Here is a 19348-nt window from a genome sequence, read left to right on the forward strand (position 1 = left end):
TATCAGTCAAGGACCTGAGCCATTATTCCTATTTCTCAAACTGGTTAGCTTGTAAATTAGATTTTCATCACTCTTGGGACAAAAACCCGACTCTGCTGAGGTCAGTGGGAGTTTGACCATCTATTTCAGTGGCGCCATGACTTCACCAGTGGTTTTCATGTGCAATATTAATCCTGAAAGTCACCACAGTGTATCAGGTTTATGACTTTCCTAAAAATTATTAAATAAAATCTTCCATTAGTACTTGCAGATACTAGTAGTTCAGTTCTGTGTTATTTTCTTCTGCTCAAATGTAACAAAAGGACTATTTATCTCAAAGGATTTTGGATTTTACTTACCAAAATAGCTACAGTTTTGATCGATGCTTCAGTGGAACTCATACAAAGTAAGCACTGAATACAGTTTATTCAGCTGTAAAACTGTCATGACCAAGAAGATCAGATAGGACCTTCTCTGATTCATGTCAGGTCAAAATAGAAATCCTCTAAAATTTATTCCCTACAATGAAATTTTACTAGAACAAAGTCATTGGTGGAGTAATATGAAAGAATAACCTGTGAAAAATAAAGCACAGGGCCCTTATCCAGTAAAATACCTGAGCAGCAGCCCCAGTTTCAGTTAATAAGTTCGCTGAAATCAGCAAACATATTGTGGTTTGGAGTATTTTTGCCTATGAAGAAGTAAAACCAAGAAAACTAGGCAAACAGGCATGGGTGCAAGCATGCCCACAGACCTGTGTCAACCAACACAGACCGCCCCAGCACCGCAGAGGGAAGGATTTTAGTGATGTGACAGACAGACCGCACTGGGCTACAAGATCACTCTTGGAAAAAAAATGTAGATGCTTCAAAACCTACAGACAATCTTTTGTTAATAACAACTCTCTGATTTCAGTAAACTGCAAAAAAATTGGTGTATTCTGTGAGTATGTCTTAAAAAAAAAAAAAGAAACAAAGCCATTGAGTTAACCACTACTGTTAGCTGAAAGCATTGTTATGGTATTTTCTAACAGAAAAATATCTGCCCTGGAATAATAATTTTACTTTTCCTATAAGCAGAGCAATCTTTCATCAAGACTAATTTTATTTCAAGCACTGGGGATACAGCAATGGCACCAGCCATTTTTTACTGAAACATTGTTCCAGGTTTCCATCAGTTTTAATACTGTAATACACACGACACAACTGAACAATACATTTTTCAAATACACTTTAAAGTCGTGGGAATACACCCCTTGAAGGCTGTCCTCTCCTCCTTTCAAGTGCCATACAAGCACAGCAGGCAGCATTCAAAGCCACCTCTTCTGTGTCAGCCAGCGGGAAAGGCTGACAGGGAATTGGTTGTGTCACACTCGAAAAGTCACCAAAGGAGACACAAGCTGAAAGGTGGATGGGCCCAATTCTGCAATTTATTTTTCCCTACTCCTCTTAGGAGATTACTGCCTAACCAATTAATTTCAGCTGGGAGGCTGTCCTGAATAGCGACTGCCAACCTTTCACAGTCGTCTCTAGGGTCTCCCAAAAAATGGAGACACTTGAAATGAGATTTTTAAAAGGATTAAAGTCATCTGACTAAGCGATATGGAAAGGTAGGAGGACTTTGGCTCACCGAAATGTTTAGATTCACTTCTTTGGAACTGGAGTCCTGCGCTTTCACTACTTGCCTTGTTTATAGTTAAACTTTCTATTGACGAGGGCATTGAGACTTCCCAGCCATTCCAGACCCCCTTCATGGGTTCATCCCACCTTTAAAGTTACAGTCCTGTCCACCTCTAAAAAAAGACGAGCAGCCACAGGCCCGTGTGAATGCACAACCCACGTGCTGCCTTCCATGCTCCCGCGAGGAGGAGGAGGAGGCGGCAGCAGCGAGTGCGGCAGGAGCATCGCCATGCAGGCAAGAGCAACGTAGGTGGGGTCCAGGCTGAAGACCAAGAGCATTCGCAGAGCGATGCGAAGGCCACCGGTGCACACCTTGCTGCTGCACTGGGGCAGCCCAGGGGAAAACAAAGTCCACGGCAGGTACACAAGGTTCACCTTTCCCCACCTCCTTGATTGCAAACGTGGGGAGGATGAAACGGGGACACTACGAGAAGCTCCATTTTTGCCACAGCGAAAGCGGTTGTTTGGAGGTTACCTGCCGGGAGCTCGGCGTGGGGCTGTCCCGGAGGCAGCTCAGCCTGGCTGACAGACCGGCTATTACAGCCACAGCCAGACCAGGAACCATCTGTTGAAAATATCCTCGAAAGCTGCACTCTTACAGAAACAGCCCTGCCCAGGCTCGACCATTGGCTCCAGACATCTCTATTTCTTCTGTGTGGGAGAGCAGGAGCAAAGATGAGGATGAATCCAAGCAGGCTCATCCCTGTCCTCCCCAATCTCCCCTTCACCCTCCCTAACCTGAGTGATATCCCCACCACACCTCTAATTTAATTCCATCTTGCTGCTGACTCAGCAAAAGGAGAAAAACACCTGAAAAGAGAAATGGGCAGTTTTCTTGATAAATGGAGAAAAGAGAGGGCTAGCGAGGGTCAAAAGAAATTATGAGGACTTAAAAGCCCTAATGAAGAAAGCTACATAAATCTTGTCCTTCTTACATGGAGCAGGACCTGCACCTGGAGGTCACACTCAAAACAACTAACCCCAGTTCAGCTGTAACAATAAACACTAATTTTAATGATGAACCGTTTTCCATCTGCATTTCGTGGAGTTTTATACATTCAGGTGTAATGAAGGAAGAAGGAAACATCTGCTAGGCAACGTTGCACCCTCAGAAAACAACATGTCACAACGGCCGTCACAGCTCCACACTGCGCGTTTCATACGGGGTGCCTCGACGTGCTGGGAGGATAAACCCGAGACACCAAATATTACCGTGTACCTTCATCTATTTGTAATGCAGAGGCAATCACTACAATGGCAAGCACTAATCAGCATTTGGGTATGCAAATGCACTTACAGAAATCAATGCAGAAAACAGATACAAGGAGAGTAGCAACCAAAAAAAAAAAAACCACCAATGCAACAACCTTGAGTTTTGGGCATTGACTTTGTTACACAGAAAAAACAGCAAAAAAAACCCACAACAAAATCAAACAAGCTCATGTGTACCTAAATCTTTACCTAAACCTGTCTAAGCCTAGAAAGGCAATTACAAGTACACAGATTATGAACGATAATAATCTTAGCCTAGGAATATTGACAATAAGTTGAGATTTGGTGCAGTGTGGTCCAAATACGGCAGCAGTTATTATGGGCACTGCTACAACATCCCCTCCTAGTCCAATATGCCAGTAAATCATGCAGTACCCAAGCTCTTTATCTAGGAAAGAAGAGAAATACCTGGATTCCTTCTTCTCACCAAGAGGGAGGAAGAAATCTTCCAGAATGCCAACTATTATCTAAGCAAAATAAATGCCATGACAGCCTGTAGTCCTCCTAGCCCTGGTATGCTTTTTCTTAGTTACATTTTTAGAAGGAAAAGGATATGTCTATATTAGCAAGTAGCAGAGCTCAAAAGGGCACGGAAAGTAGAGCAAAACGGTGCTGGGAACCCCAAATCCACCCACACGCATTGCAAAGGCTTCGCTTCAGCTCTAGTCAGGAGGCCATGGATGAAAAGCCCATTAGCAGCTGAAGTGCACAAAGTAAACTCCTGAAACAGATATTCTGGCTTAGGTTCATCCGAAATTAATCCAGTTTGTGCGGTCTCCCCGTAACGCAAACCAAAGCACTGTAAGTGGGGATGGGATGGCTGCAAGATTCCCTTCCAAGGTGCACGCCAGAACTAAGATGCCAGCATACAGGGACCCAAGGGTAACAATAAAGAGTTCACTGACGTAAAAATATAATTCAGCATGTATGAACTGTATGCAGGATGCCACAACCTGGTTAAAGCCAACATTGGTACCTTGGGTATATATAACCACAATACCATGTATCTTCCTTCTGCTTTTTGAGTACTAAATCTCTTATTTCCTTACACAAAATAGATCTCTTAAGAAAACAGTGTCTTCTGCGAGGACAACCTAGCAGATATCTCCAACCATATGGGCTATAGGATAGGCCAGACTGCCCCAGCATAATTCGGACAACTGTCAAACCACATGTTCCATGTTGCATTTCATTTACTCATGGGGTAACGCCACAAGACCTTGCAGGATCTCACATCTCAAGACAGCATGAGGGGAACTGTTCAAAAAGCATTTGGTAGATGACTGTCTTTGTTAAGACTTGCTTGTCCCACTAATGATTTTGGGTTTTGAACAGAAGTCTAACCGAGAAAGGACAATTGAAACTTGTTACAAAACACTGAGCACATCACCACCAGAATATGGTTTACAAGATCCCTTGCTCTTTTTTTCATACCCATGCTGCTCCCCAGACTCTGTACTGAGGCATCAATTTTAATTATACACAATCTAAGGTTGTTATAAGGTGGGCTTTGTGCCTAGCAAAAAAAGAATGATCTTTAACAAAACAGAATTTCTACTTTACTGGACAAATATACCAAAAGAAATCGTGGCATCTTGGTGGGTTGCTAAGCAACCAAGAGCTCCAGTGTCACTTGTTTGTGATCAATTCAAGTCATTCATCAGGCTCTGAAGCACCAGCTCAGGAATCCCAACAAATCTGCGCCTTGGGAAGCCACGGGGACTTCCTGCCGCACAGTAACACTTTCTTTCTTCCAAGATAAACTTTGTAGATGTTCTTTTGATCTGTGTGATACGTTAATTCATTATTCTTAACATACTGCTAATGGGAAAAGCTATAATTAACTAACTGCAGCATTGTAACGCATGCAAGATAAACTGAACTAATTAGTAGTGTTTAAAGTAGTCCCTGTCCTCTCCCACTGGGGAAAGGAGCAGATCCTTCCTTATCACAGAAGCAACTGTCCACAACATCATTTTATGTAATGTATAGCTATCTTTTTTCACTTTTCCCTCCAAACGTAAGTGATAAACTATATTTTTATTGGCAAACAAGATGGCTACAATCCTAGCCACTCAAGGTACGCATAAATGTTGTGAATAATGTAATCTTTCATTTAAATGAAGACTTATCTGCTGGGTTTCTTGGGATAAAGAAGTGGACTGTTATATTTTCATTCATTAAGTTTAATTACTGAAGTAACACATACTGAATGTCCATAATAATTATATTCACTCACACTGTGAGTTAAATGTAATCAAAGTGTATATAGCTGAAGTACAGTCTCTGTATTTCAGCTTCATATTCAGAGTTCATTTTACTCCTATTTTGCTAAAAATCAATAATAAATTGCAGGTGTTTAGAGAGCAAACTGGTTTAAAAGCTGTGTGTTGCATATGACAAAACTTCTACAACTCTTGGATTGCAGACAGGTTTGTTTGTTTTTTTTTTCTTACTAAAGATATTTAATGATACTTTCACGTATATTGTGCAATATTCCTGAAAGAACTCCATTACCTCCTGCAAACCTTGGTATCTTATCTTTTGCATCTTATTTTAATGTAACATAGTCCGGTCTTGTAGTTCTTCTGTAAGCCAAACTCCGCTGACAGCAGATGCTCAGCCTAAGTAAACACCAGAGAAACCGGCTTGTTAGCCAGAATTTTCTAATGTTTTAATAACCCATTAGGAGAGGTGGGTTTTGGTTTGCAGTTTTGTGGTTTGGGTTGGGTTTTTTTGGTTTTGGGGTTTGGTTTTTTTTTTTTTTGAAAGACAAAGAAAATTCATTACTTTTAAGCATCAGAAAAGTGTTAACACAGTAGTCGTGCCCTCCAATACTTCACGTCAGTAAAAGCCAAGCAGAAGATCACAGGAAGCAATGGGCAAAGGATCATGTGCACAGCTCCAACAAGGCAGTGTCACACGTGTGTTCACAAATGGGCAAAAATTACATATTCATTTTAAGGTGCAGGTTTTTCCTCATCTCCTTTCCTCAGACCTGTAACTAAACTCACAATATTTATTATTTATTGTTTATGGAATGGTATTTGGGAGAGCTACATAACACGTATTTAACTCAGTCACATCCAATGGCCCCTTGACAATCAAACACAAATACCACCTGTCAAGGCTCTGGTGAAATTTTCCAAAACATGTTTCAAGCAAAACTATTCCTTGGTAGTGCTGAGAACTAATTTACTTGCTTTATATCTGTTGAGTTATGGTTGAATACCTCTATGTTACCCAACATATCATAGCTTAGCTCCTTTCTACCCAAAAATAAGAAGCAAAGTAACATTAGTCATAGAAGTGATAGATGAAAAGTCTATTTACATTTACTATGTCCAACTATTTAGAAAACAGAATCTCCTTGCATTATAAAAACCTAAACCTAGCTGAGACCACTAATGCTCAGATCGTGCAACACAAATTAATAACACACAGCACACGATACTGAGGTTTAAAGATTCTTACAGCTCTCCTGGAGTGCAACACAATCACATCACTTCCCCAGAAAAAAAAAACCTCTGCACATTTGTAATTATTTGTATTGCAGGGAAAAAAAGATAAAATACTCTCCAAAATCATTAGGAAGGAAAGAAGAAACAAGTGTTTGCCACAGATGCATGACACCCGGGCTTGCAAACTTGAACCCCCTAAACCCACATGAAACTGAGCGCTCCATCCCCCCAGCCAAGACCACCGCGACCGTTCCTTTGCCTCCCCGGACCCCCCGCCTCGCCCAGCCGCCCTCGCCCGCTGCCCACCGCCCCGGGCTCCGCAGACCCCTGCAAACTTTCCCCCGGCACCGGCTCCTCCGCCCGCCGCGCCGGGACCCGCTCCCGAGCCCGGGGGAGCCCAAGCCGCGCCGGGGGCAGCCCGGACCGCCCGGCGGGGAGCGGGGGGGAGCCGGGACCTGCACCCCGGGGACCCCCCGGGCTTCCCCCGGCGCTGCGGGCACCCGCTCGCCCCTTCGCGGGGCTGAGCCCAGCTCGGTTTCCTCATTGCTTTGCAGGGCGAAGCGCAGCGCTTGCGGTGCGGGACCAGGTGCGGTACAGGGAGGAGGAAAAAGAGATTTTAAAAGAAAAAAAAAAAGAACTAAAAAGGCTTTTGGTAGAAAAGCAGGGCGAGCGGAGGCGGCGGCTGGGGCAGCCCCGCGGCTGGGCACCCGCGGTCCCAGCGCCCTGCAGCACCCAGCAGCCCCGAGGGGTGATCGGCCCCGGCCCCCCCCAGTCCCCCGGGCGTTACCTTCAGCCCGGTCGGGCAGAGCCGGCAGCTCGCGGGGGGCGGCCGGACCTGTGGGTCGCGGCGGCGTCGTCTCCGCAGCGCCGTCCCGGCTCTCCAAATTAATCGCTCCACCCACCCACCCCCCCACAAAAAAAAAAAAAAAGGCAAAAAAAAACCCCACCCAAGCACCCCAGCCCCGCTACACACCCACGAGAAGGAAGCGGGGTCCCTCCGTGACTGGCATCACTATCTCCTCCGGCAGAGCTTGCAGGGAGCCATGGCAACGAGCCCCCGCACCTCCCCAAACCGCTGCCCGCCTCCCCCGGGGGGCCGAGCCGCCCCCGGCCCCGGCCCCGTCCCGGCCCCGGCCCCGGCCCCGCTGGGCGGCTCCCACCTGCCGGATCCGCGTCCCCCTCGGCGAGAGCCGGCAGCCAGCGCCGCCTCCGCCCCGCCGCGCTTCTCCGGGCGGCACCTGGGGATGGCGGGGAGGGAGCGAGGGAGGGGAGCCCGGCCCGGCCCGGCCCGTCCGCACCTCCCCTGCCCGCCCCCCGCCCGGGGGGGCCGCGCCGCCGCCTCCCGCCCCGCAACTAGAGCGGCCCCGCACGCCGGGGCGGGGGAGCCCGGGCAGGGCGGGACGAGAGGTGCGGGGACGGGGAGCACACCGGGGCCAGCCGAGAGCCGAGGCAGGGGAGAGGATAAAGAAATGGCCGAACTGGGGGAACTTCCCACCGGCAAGACCCTCTGCAGCTCTCACTTCGTCGTGGCAGAGGGGGCCTCCAAAATCTGGTCAAGGAGGGACCAGGCACTGTCAGGGAACAGAACGATCCCCCCGCCCCATTTTACCCTTCTTTCGGGGTGCAGGAGTGTCATTTCTGTTCAGAGCAAAGGATGAGAAAACCTCGGATGGTCCTCTGCGCTCTGCGCTATCCCTTGCTAACAACCCATGCATTCATCATTGCAACATCCAATGTTTTACATATTCAAACCTTTGAAAATCTTTCTTTCCCTCATTTTTTGCGAATGCCCCTTTTAGTTTTTGCTGCGTGTGCTCTACAGCACACGCGACCACAAAAACAGATCAGGTTTGTATGTGCACTTGGACAGTTGGACTTTCTGCCTGCATGGTTTACTTCTGTAATCCCTTTGTGGAACGGGCTAAATTTTCAAGTGATTAGTGAAGACAGTCGTCACAAATCTGCCCGTCATTTTCTTAAGCACTCCATCCAGAGACACTCTGCGGAGGTGGTGAAGGTCAGACATAATCATTTTCATGAGGACTCGGACTTCTCAGACAGTTTTCTGTCTCACTGCTGACCTTTGGGTGTTTGTCTTTTCTCTGAGCTTTGTCTAATGCAATGAACAATAATCATAAAGAAACATTCACGGACATTAAGCCATAAAACCACCCTACCGAATCACAGTTAGCACTCATGGGGATTATTATCATTTGGGTTAAAGATTTTTCGGACAGTAGCAATCAGAATTTGTTGATGTACTGGCCAACTCATGTTGTTCATCTCCAGCAGATTTAGGGAGGTGAGCTTACTTTTTGGACAGGAAGTAAATAATTAAATTTAAGGAAAGGTATTATAAACTAAAGATGGTAGTAAAAGAAAAAAATCTGAAAACTAGTAGAGAAAAGGGTAGAATAATTTAATACACTTGTTCCATGTTAAGAAAGCAAATGCAAAACTCTGTTAAAGCAATGTTATGCTTGATATTTTAGTCATGCAAAATCAGGCAATTATAGATATAATTTTCATATTAAACTATGTTTAAGTCAACTTGCGCCGATATAAATGCCAAACTTCTCACCAAATGCACGGAGAAAAACTTCTATTATGCAAGGGAAGTGTGCTGTGGTTGCTTAGAAAGCTCTGATTTTGGGCAGCCAGATTTCTGTGCAGCGGAGACCCAGCCCAGAGCACACATAAGGAAACGGGACTTCGCCCTTTGAATCCCGCTCTCATAGCCAAATCCTGAATTGACTTACTGTTTCATCCAAAGACAGTAAAATGCTATATTTGCAGCACATTGCTTTCCAAAGCAACCAACAGCTAAGCAACAGGGCTGTGCCCCCGTGCAGCGGAAACCTCTGAAAATGAATGGAAAAGGAGACAGCTGTAGAGGAATGTTTCAACTGTGTCAGGGCTGCTGATGTATTGAAAAGCCATTTGACCCAGCATAAACGTGACCATCGGAGATCGAGTCAAAATCCAGAGATGACTGGAGATTTACTGAAGTGTTGGCAAAAACTGAAGATGCCAAGGGTGGGAAGCTGCGTCCTGCTCGTCTGGGAGCAAAGATAGCAGAGCTGGCTGGAGAGCCGGGAAGAGCCACGGAGAGCTGGCATTGCCCCTCCTGCTATTGCCAAGAGGATGAAAAATGGGGGGCAATGACTCTTACCCACTTCTGGCCAATGCTACCCTCCTCCCGGGATGCCTCAGCAGTACCAGGAGTTTCCAGGTTGATTTCTGCAGGGCTCTGACATATAGAAGAGAGACAACGATTTAATTACCTCCAGTGACTGCGTGAGGCAGGACTGCTGCCAAAGTCAACTTCCTAGGCTGCCCATGCCCACGTTGCCACATCCACTACCCAGCTACTCGGTGCCACAAACAGAAAGAAGCTGAGCTTGCAAAATGCAGCGACCGCTTAGACTTTAATTTCCCTGCCTAGCTGGCCCAACTTTTAGATCCTCTCTGGCAACATGATTTCCTCTGGCAACATGATCTTCTCACATTTTCGGGTTTCGGCCTGTAATATGGAAACCATTACAGTATTTTAATTTTTCAACACAGAAACATGCAGATAGATTTCCTTCCACTAGGAAGTCAGCTGATGGAAAAGTCAAAGTACGTCAGCTTACCAAAAACTGTCCCACACTTCCAAAATAAAATGTGTTCATGTTCATAATAAGATATGGCACTAATCACATCTATTTCAGAGGCTAGGGTTTGCCTTAAGTAAAGTGTAAATAGACATAATCCATTGTGCTTCAGATTTCACTGGGTAACGAAACAGGGCAAATGTCATAGCACTTAAGTCTGCACAGAACAAAAACAAAGACAGAGAAGCACAGTTCGGTCCTCTCCGTGTCTCCACAGAACTGCTCTTTATTTTGGGATTTCCTGCTGAAAATCAAGGAGCCTTTTCATCAAACCCACTACTTGATGTGAGAATGAGAGTGCAACACTGCTAGAAACACTGGAAAATTTCATTAAATCTCTCTAGGCTGGTACTGATCACATATTTAAAATACACATTAAATGCATAATATTGTCTCAAATCGAGTGTGAGGGAAAAACCTCAGAACATTTATCTCAGGAATTGTCTAAAGAAATCAGAAGGAACAGAGGGTGTGTTTGTGCCTATCACAACTTCAGCTTGTTAGCCGATTCAGTGAATGTACTCCCTCAAGAAACACCGAGCATTTTAAAATCAGTTCCAGAGTCTGATGGGAGGCTCAGAATATTTCCAATCTTACTCTAAATGCCATTTAAGATACATGAAATACTCAGGACAAAAGAATTGGCCAGATTTTCTTTAGAGAAAGTTCATTTTGCTTGTAATTGCCAGCACGTATCCCACCACCACAGCTCGTTAACAAAGATGATGTAATTTTTTTAATAGGTAGATATGCAAAAATGTGAATGTACTTGAATGTCAAGAGTCACAATTTGATATTGTTTTTTTTTAAAAAGGATAACTTTCTGGGAATCTGTTTGAGTCCTGGACAGATTAAATGGCCAAAATAATTGACATGACAACTAGCATTTTTTCCATGTTAAAATTCATTTTGGAAATTTTGTTCTGCTGCAACATTTCACAGTATTTTCATTAACTTTGGAATATTTAGCATATTTCAATTATACCAGCTGAGATGTATATTGAGAAGCACAAAGCTGCATTAGAAACTTTCAGCTCACAGGGAAAGATTTTAACTGTAAAGGGAAAAACATAGATGAGCTAGAGAGTGATACATATCCCGCTAATGGTTTATTAAACATGTATTTGAGTATACATCATCAATGCTTAGCTTTGAAATGTTGAAAGTTAGATAGGTCTTGAGCAGAGCAGAGAATCTACAGATGTACTAGAAGATGCTCATCTATTCCTTCATAATAAGAATACAGGAAAACTCCACTTGATCAAAGGACAGCAAATTTAAAATGAATTAAAGGAACTACCACTTTTCGCAGTTCGAATCAATCCCAGGAATTTAGGCTTTGAAGAACCTGGAGTGAAATGTTGGGATTTTTTTCTTAATATAATTTTTTAAAGGCTGGATAATTTTATGACTGCTAATAACATTTGTAACTATGCAAGCTAAGATAATAACAATGGTAATCAAATCTCATGCTTCAGGGCATAAATTGATTGCTTGAAGGGGCTATGGAGGTTTTTCTTTTTTCCCCACTACTGAGTACATGATTTCACAACTGACTAAGTGCATTACAAGGGGAGTGTTTGCTACTGTAGCTAGACAATTGATCTAATCCGTAATAACAAATACGACACCAAAATACAGCGAGCTGCCTATCTGCTTTGCAAACACTAATAGACATAGGATCAAATTCAGTGAAATATTTGGTTCTTATTTTCCAGATAGTTTCCTACATTTCTTTTGAAAGAAAGCAATAAGGTCTAGGTTTAAAAAACCAAAAACCAAAACCCAAACAACCCCACAAAACTGAGGAGCAAGAATCTCCGAATGAATCTTAAAGACCCAAGTTAGGCAAGTGGGTTTCTCCATAGTTAGGATCAGATCCAAAGATTAGGATAAAAAACAACCAATTCATAGAGTGGCAAGTCATCACGCAGGCTGACCCATGCATCTCCTATGGCCAGCTTGTAAGAACTTGCTTTTGAAGACAACCATATGTTTCCATCAAAAAGGGGGCTGTGGTCTCTTTTCTTTGAAAAACAGGCACAGCAAGAGATGAGAGAGCTCAGGCTGGAGATGGGGATTTAGGTTTAATTCCCAGCTGTACCAGAAAGCTTCACACAAGTTTGCACTCCAATCCAAGACAGATAGAAATTGAGCTCTGTAGAACATATTTCGTCAAGCAGAAATTAATTGAAGATTCACTGGACCCAACTTGGAGCAAAACTGTGCCTCACCTTTGTTAGGGCATTTGTGGAAGGAAGGCTTGAGCTCCAATGGTGCTATTCATGCTTTTTCCTTCAAGCATTCACTGAAGATCCTAGAACCTCTCCAGAAAGCTTTTTTTCTGAAAGAATATATAATATCATATCATATCATATCATATCATATCATATCAGATCAGATCAGATAACAACTTTGTAATTTGACATATTTGATGTCATTGCTTGTTAAGTGAGACTTTTATCATTCCAGGTTCTAGGTTTGGGTTGGTTTGGGTTTGGGGGGTTTTCTTGCACTGCACAGCAGTGACATTCCCAGATACAACACTTCAAAGTAGAACTCCGTAGCACAGGTTTCAAGTACGTACATCTATTGAAAGTACAGACCTGCCATGTCAAGTCTAGTTGGCCACTCCACCGTAGACACCTCCTACTTTGGTAGCCTGCCCAGTTATCTAGTTGGAGTGTACCAGTTTCTGGGACGATGCTACAAAAGTGTAAGTCAAACAGAAAGGCTGTGCCTGAATGGCAGACCAACACACGCCCAGTCATCCACCACACAATGAGACAAGTTCATTTATAAAGCAAAGCAAGTACCGTACCCACAAAAAACGCTATCTGAAAAATGTATCTTTGGTTTCTGCACAGAACTGGCATGAAGCCCAGAAAGAGCAAGCCACAATATTTAGAGAAATGGAATCGTGACTCACGTCAGGACAATGGCATTGATCTCATTCATTTGTGGAAGAGATTAAAGAGACCTAGGAATAAAGATTTTCTATTTCCTGAACAATAACTGCTAGTCACTGGCCAAAACATCAGCAACAAGGTCCCCACGGTTGTTCTGATTCTTGCCTAGTGCAGAGGTGGGATATGTTGAACGAAGCCTTTGCCTGGATAACCCATGAACACAGTCATAGCGTATTCAGTGATGTAGATGAGACCTATCGCTCACCGACTACTGAATAAAATGCTTTCTTTTTGCTTTCTGTCAAGGTCAACTGGCATAATTTGCACAAAATATCTACTGCCAACCCTACATTAATATAACACAACCTGATTATCTATACTCCCCTACACACAAATAAACCCAAGTATTTTAAAGAAATGGTTTGTGCACATTTTTCCACTGAGAGTCAAACGCATCTGGATTATAATAACAGGTAACATTCACAGAATTATTGTAGCTACCCTTGAAACGAACCAGTCACAGTTATAAACGTAAACAGCTAATTCAGAATTACCAGGGACCCCCCTCCCAAGTTCTGCAGACACGTGAACAAGAGGATGACTGAGGGGTTCAGTTGTTTTTCATGAGAAAAGAAGAAATGACACTGATCTCCTAAGACAGGGACAAACAGTGGTTTTGGTCAATGCTATCATTTGTATTCTTCCATTTTTTATGTCCATACAGTGAACCGATTTTATTAAAATAACCTACATTAAAGTCCAAATCAAAAACCAAACACTAGATGGGTTGTTACTGAACTATTTGGTGCTCCCGGCGTTCCTTTACCAATTTAATCTGACTGGTGGGTTGCAGGGTGTTCAATAGGTCACCTGCATCAGCAATTTCAGTCCGGACAATTTGCTTCTAAATACTACATGGTATGATACACATTTTCCAATTACATTTCAGACTGCTTTTAAATTCTACCAGACAGACAAAGTTATATGAAGAATAGAAGGCTCAGGAAACAACAGCATACAAATGACTGTATATTCAAACAATTTTTTTTGCACAGTCAAGCTATCAGCAATTACATAAAATTATTAATGCAAGCAGGGAAGCAATAGCTTGATCACCAACAAAAGATTTCTTTTTAAAATATTGGTAATTCTCATGTAACAGAGTACAAAAATGATTTATGCTTCTTCAATGTCCTTCAGACAAGACATTCAAGGAAAAAAAAAATTAGTACTGTGAATATCAGATACAATAATTGGGAAAACACACTGTAGAAACAAGCATACTTCTGTCTTACCCTTCACCCTTATATATATATATATTATTTTTTATGTATATATATGTAAAAATTGATGTTATGGAGACCCAGGAAATTTTACTAAAAATAAACATCACTCAGTAAATACTGGAAATACTGTCACTAGGCCAAGGTGATGAGTATGAGTCAAAAATTACGTTCCTACAAGAATGAAGCTAAGGACTCCCTTTAAAGCCGGGGGATTACCAAAATGGTCAGAATTGTACTTGTAAGGTATGATAGTATACCCTAATAGTTTTAGTAGACTGTGCAGGCAATACTTAGCATTTTTTTTTTTCAGTATCTAAATTAAAAGGATAAATAATTCCAATACTTTCAAATCAAAACTAACAGTAAATGGAGGTCCGTGGTGCAGGGTGACCTAAACCATTTGGTGAGCTGGCTGTAAGCAAGCAGGACACTTTTTCAGAACAGCCAGTAAATGCAATGTGGTGGAGCAAGGAACAAGGAATGCAAGTCATAGAATTAGGATCCCTCTGGAGAACCTATACTCTGAATAGGACATGAATCTGAGAGGGGTTTCGGAACCATCAGTTGAACCTTGCTTATTTGGAGGGCTACAAAATCCATAGCTGCATAAGCAGAGGAAATTAAGTAGGTATAGAGTCTCTGTTGCTTTTGTATTTTGTGCTGGTATGTATTTTGGAATTAAAATGCCTAGTTCTGCCATCTGCAGCTCAGGATGGATAGCAAAATACTTGTTAGGATTCAGAAAGGAGTCAGGCAAACAACTGCAGCATTGGAAAGTACATCTTATAGTGAGCAACAAGAATTCATCAAGTAGCGTGTGAAGAGGTGATTACATCCCAGTCTGTGGTACCAGAGGGAATAGGTATTTTGTAATGGGGGGTTCCTCTACCCAGCTGACAAAGTATAACAAGATCTAATGACTGGCAGAGGAGAAAATTGTTTATTCATATTTTTTTCTAGATAGCGAGTTTAATTAACCCTTTGGCAAAATTTTCCTAGTTGTGGTAAATTATTCATGATGGGCTGTTATAACACCAAGACTACATATTTTTCTTAAAAATACTTTTTAACTCAAGAAAAAAAGATCGAATCAGGAATGTATAATGTAAGAAATTCATGTTAGTGATCACAAAGGTTGTGCTGCAGCCCTTGCTGATGCCCAGCAGTGAGGAAAGCACAACTCAGCCCAAGCTCCAGGCCAACAGGACCCTGGAAAGAACCAAGAATGCGCTGCTACAAAGATGACCTCAAAAGAAACCCATTAATCCAAGTCCTGTCAGCAAAAAGAAACTGGTTTTGAGACCTGTCTAGCTGTCAAGTGGCTGCAGCTGTAGCAGACTACACAGGCTTATCCTACCCTGTCATCCTCCTATGCCCATCTGCATAGTCCAGCTCTGGGATGGAGCAGAAAAAATCCTCAGCCACAACAGCTGCATCTTGCTTGAGGGCTTGAAAAAGTTTCTCAAAGAGGGAATATGCTCCCTCAGAAATCAACAGCAAAAACAGGTATATGTCATCTTAAACATGCATTCTAGTTTGGCTAGATGTTAAATCCAACACGGAGGGGAAAGAATACCAGAGAAAAACTGCTGTCAAAATCACCTGTGTTTAGATTCATGCGGGTGTGCTATGTTACATACTGATTTAATGATATAGAATTGTCATGAAGTTCAAGCTGAGCTGACTTCCAGCTCCTTGAAGTTAATAAAGCTGTGACACTTTCCATCAGCTGAAAATTTATCCTATATACTTTTCTAAATATATTTATCATCTCTAGCAGCTCCCAGCTTTCAACTTCGTTGAAACTGCTTTCTCAGTCCTTCTGCCATCTGCTTTTTTGCTGGGCTCATATGTGTTTCTCTGGCAGTGTCTGTGTAGAACATACTAAAGCAGTGAAAAGCACAACGGAAAGTATATTTTTAAAGTGTCTTGCCTCATTTGAGAGTTAAATGCACTTATATCATAAATGCATAATGATTAACAAAAGAGCAGAAGCCAAAACATCTACATTTGGGTATAAATTTCTCTGCGAAGTATTCGCTGACTGCTGACAAAATCAACCTCTTACAAGGTCCGTGAACACAGCCTAGCACATATTCCACGCTTGGAGAGTCGCACATGTCCCTTTTACAACCACCGAAGACAGAAATCCCCATGCCAACATTCAAACTCTGGACAGGAATGCAAGTCAGACATCATTTTGCCATGATGACAGTAATCACCAATGTACAAAAGGTGATTACTTTTCTAAAAGAAATTGTTTCTAGAAAGCTATATTCAATCCTCCGTCCAAGTTGTGAACACGCAAACTGTTCATATTTCTCTTACCTTTGCTAGAACGAGTATCCTTCCCCAGCGCCATCCATGATGCACTGAAACACGTTAGAAGGCTTACACACTTCCTTGATAGAGGGAGTAGGGAGGGAGAAGAGGTTATCATTTTCATTCAAACTATAAATAAAACAAAAACTATTTCAAATTTTCCTTCTTTCTACGTGACTACATCTTGTTCCAACCTATATAGTTATCTTCTGGATTCATTGGTTAATTTATCCCCTAATTTGTAGAAAGGACTGTATTTTCTCTTCTTGCAATAGTCAGTAGATATAATTTTATGTATTTGTTGAAAATGGATGATTTTGTTCTCCACCCTTATTGCCAGGAGATTGGACTGACTGAAAATAAAGACAGAGTTGTTAAATAATGCAACTGCAGCAAAAGTAAAGCCAAAAAAACCTAACACAAACTATTAAAAAAAGGAAAACCTTATAAGATACCCTGTCTATCCAAGGCAGGCATAAGCAGGGATGGAAAGACAAAAGAAGGCTTCAAAAGAGGCATGACTTCCTCTGATCCCAGTTTTTGCACTCATAAAAGTTTTAATTCTACATGAAGATGCATTTCTTCAGGCACAGCAATGAAAACATAATGGGACCCATAGGTGGAAAACTAGAATATAAAGACTATCAACGGCCAGTTAATCTTGTGAGGTCAATGGGAAACAGCCAGAATTGCTGTTTCCAGATGGGTGAAAGGACGCCGTGGAATTTAATTTATCCTGTTACCAATGCACTCTGGCAGATCTGCGAGCCCATGCTCTCAAAAAAGGAACTGAAAGACCAATGAGTTGGCGAGATTTGGGGCCTTATGTGTCAGCTTCTTATATTGCCTAGGCTGGAGATGTAAATTCACCCACTAAGTGGATAGATGGGACACGTTGCTGTGCGGTCCTTAGCTGACGGTTTAGAACGGCCTGCAATGGCTGTCATCGCGTGTCCAAAGGTGATGCATTGATTGTGCATGTTGCATACACCCCAGGAGATGCACAAGAGAATGATTGGCTGTTTAATATTATTTGACTGCTAATTTAAATATTAGTAGTGCTGGTTAAAAATCTCTAAAAGGTTAAAAATCTCTAAAAAATTAAAAAAGTGGTCCATTTTAGATCGGGTTATATATTGAAAGAGGAGAAAGTATTGACTTACCATAAACAGTTGAGCACTTTGAATGTTTGATGTTGAAATGTAAAATGGACTAGCAAGTTACGTTTGTCAAGAGCAGCTGAGAGATATTCAAATTCAAGAAAAGATCATGTCTTCAAATAAAAAAAATCACTGAAATCTTCAAAGCAATGGCTGAAGGTGTGAATGCTGTCACTGCTGCATACAGCTTTGTGCTTCACTAGGAATAAAAGCTGAGAAATCACTGTGTGTTTTGACTCGCGTTTTCTCATGAAAAGATGCTCTTTGAACTTAAATTACTGACCAAGCTGCAGCATATTTATGGCTATGGATCTCCAGAGAGAGTTTTGAATACTGTGACAAGCCCTGTGCTGACAAAGCCTCTTTTAAACCACAGCTGATCCAGATGTGGTCACAAACCACTCAGCCAAGGCTGATTTTAAATACTTCTGTAATAAAGTCAAGTATACCAGATAACCCCTGTGGGCATCTATTACGGTTACTAATGTATTAATTGACTAATGTAGTTAAAAAATGGAATAGACTTAAATGCGAAATGCTGTCTCTTTAAAATATGTTGTGATGTATATTAGCTCATTACAGATGGCATGACTATAATACTGATAAGAGACAACAGTATAGAAGAAACAATATATTTTCCCTATGGTATGTGCAAGTATTCCACCTTCAAGATATACAGTTAATCTTTCTCCTAAGCATAAGTTACCCTTCATGACAAGGGAAACTTTACTTACCTGTTTCCCAGAAAATGCTACTTTGGTCCACCAAGGAAGATAAGGCTATTAGGTGGAAACATGAGAGGCTATAGATTTCCGCTGGCTCTGTAGGTTGACAAAAAGTATTTCTCCGCTGGAAGGCATGCAAGTCAGTGTGATAAGCTGTGCAAGGCAATGGAGAAATTCATGTCGCAAGTTCAGCATGCAAACCACCAAAAGGCAAGAGAAAGTAAAATATGGCTTAAACTGTGATGAAGAGGATAAGGAAGGCTTATGGGTGTTTACGCTGATGAGGTTAGTGGCTTGGACTGTGACCCAAAGAGTGGATAAGATGGATTGCTCTAACGCTGTTGTCTCTATCTCGTGTAGGAATGACAATGAATAATGGGGCTTTAATTGGCAGCCGCCTTTTCACCTGTACTGTATAAGTGCTCTCACTTGTGCCTGCTGGAGTTATGGATCCCCAAAAGGGCAAAGACAAGCTGGAATTAATAAAAAAAAAGACGACAGAGTAAGAGGAGAGCACATTTTGACTGCTGGTATAAATCAGGAGCAATGCCAACGAGCAATGGACTGATGAAACAGGAGCAAATGTGATCAGAATGAGACCCGTTCTCATTAAGTGAACAAGTCGCTTCTGAATCAGGACAGAAACATAATACTGCCTTAAATTAAAGCTGCTTGAGAAACAACTTTTGCCATCCAATTTGCACAGGATTGGTTTTGCTCACGGAATAATTTATCATTATTTCTATTGCAGTAATGACTGCGAGTTCAGTGTTATATTAGGCTGTGCGCGCACTCCTGAGATAACATTTAAAAAGATAGAAATCAGACAAAGAATGGCACAAGCAATGACAACATAATGGGGAATTTTGGCAATCGGGCCGTATGCCTCATAGACTAAC

This window comes from Calonectris borealis, chromosome 10 (genome assembly GCF_964195595.1).
Source record: "Calonectris borealis chromosome 10, bCalBor7.hap1.2, whole genome shotgun sequence".
Classification (NCBI taxonomy): Eukaryota; Metazoa; Chordata; class Aves; order Procellariiformes; family Procellariidae; genus Calonectris; species Calonectris borealis.